Here is a 1,849-nt window from a genome sequence, read left to right as displayed (position 1 = left end):
TGACATACTTCTTTCCTGATTTGAAACTAGTCTGTTGTTCCATGTCCAGTTCTACCTGTTGCTTCTTGACCTGCGTAGAGATTTCATTTATCTCTTCTCTAATCTTTATTTCCTTCCTTCGCTAGCTTTAGGTTTAGCTTGTTCTTTTTCTAGTTCCTTAAGGTATAAAGTAACATTGTGGATTTGAGGTCTTTCTTCTTTTTTATGTGAATGGTTATAGCTACAAATTTACCTTTGGCATTATTTTCACCCTATGCCATAACTTTTAGTATGTTTTTATTTTTATTTATCTCAAGATATTTTGTAATTTCCCTTGTGATTTCTTCTTTGACCCATGGGTTATATAAAAGCATTTTGCTTAATTTCCACATATTTATGGGTTTTCTCATTTTCCTTTAGCTATTGAGTCCCAGTTTCTACTATGATTGGAAAAGATACACTGTATGATTTTAATCTTATTAAATTTATTAAGACTTGTTTAGTGGCTTAACATGTGTTATTTCTTGTAGAATGCTATATATGCATGTGATAGGAATGCATATTCTTCTGTTATTGGGTGGAATATAATTTATATGTACTTCCAATTCGTCTGGGGTTAAATGACTGAGTGATTGAACTTACTGAAATGAACTATATTTACTTATTGGTCATCTGTCTGGTTGTTCTATCTAGTAGTTAAAGTAGGGTACTGAAATCTTCTACTAGGATTGTAGACTTGCATATTGCTCCCTTCACTCCTCCAATGTTGGCTTTCCATATATAGGAAGTCTGACTTCAGTGCAGGAAATCAGTCCTGAATATTCATTGGAAAGACTGATGCTGAAGCTGAAACTCCAATACTTTGGCCACCTGATGTGAAGAACTGATTCATTGGAAAAGACCCTGATGATGGGAAAAAGTGAAGGCAGGAGAAGGGGATGACAGAGGATGAGATGATTGGATGGCATCACCGACTCAATGGACATGAATCTGAGCAAGCTCCAGGAGTTGGTGCTGGACAGGGAAGCCTGGCATACTTCAGTCCATGGGGTCGCAAAGAGTCAGATATGACTGAGTGACTGAACTGAACTGAACTGATATCTATATAAATATATATTTTTGGTGGATTAAGCCTTTTGCCATCCTATAATGTCCTTGTCTCTTATAAAAATTTTAACGTAAAGTTTATTTTGTCTTACATTAGTATAACCACTCCTGTTCAGTTTTGGTTGCTATTCACACAAAATATCTTTTCACTTCATTTCACTTTCAACCTATGTGTGTCCTTAGATCTAAAGTAAGCCCCATGCTCACTTTGGCAGAACATATACAAAATTGGAACAATACAAAAAAGATAAGCATGGACCCTACACATGGATGACACGGAAATTTGTGAAGTTTTCCATATTTCTAGGTTCAGGTTGACAGAGTAGCACTGACATATATACACTACTGTGTGTAAAATAGATAGCTAGTGGGAAGCTTCTGGGAGCTTAGCCGGGTGCTCTGTGAGGACCTAGAGGGGTGGGATGGGAGGGAGGCTCAAGAGGAAGAGGATATAAGTATATTTATGGCTGATTCCCTGGTGCCACTAGTGGTAAAGAACCCTTCTGCCAATGTAGGAGACAAATAACATGAGGGTTCAATCTCTGGATTGGGAAGATCCCCTGTAGGAGGGCATGGCAACCCACTCAAGTATTCTTGCCTGAAGAATCCCATGGACAAAGAAGACTGGCAGTCTACAGTCCATGGGGTCACAAAGAGTCGGACATGACTGAAGCAATTCAGCATGTGCATGACTGATTCATGTTGTTGTAGGACAAATCAACACAGTATTGTAAAGCAATTAACCTCCAATTAAAAGTTTAAA

General features: G+C 37.9%; 1 non-coding gene across 1 annotated transcript; it reads left to right on the top strand.

Moving 5' to 3' along the window:
- The first annotated feature begins 1,287 nt into the window (after positions 1-1,287).
- On the top strand, positions 1,288-1,391 carry LOC122437471. Its single transcript, XR_006268295.1, has one exon. It is a non-coding gene; the product is annotated as a U6 spliceosomal RNA (small nuclear RNA).
- The last annotated feature ends 458 nt before the right edge of the window (positions 1,392-1,849 follow it).

This window comes from Cervus canadensis, chromosome 2, assembly GCF_019320065.1.
Source record: "Cervus canadensis isolate Bull #8, Minnesota chromosome 2, ASM1932006v1, whole genome shotgun sequence".
Taxonomy (NCBI): Eukaryota; Metazoa; Chordata; class Mammalia; order Artiodactyla; family Cervidae; genus Cervus; species Cervus canadensis.
This window is presented reverse-complemented; position numbering and strand designations above follow the sequence as displayed.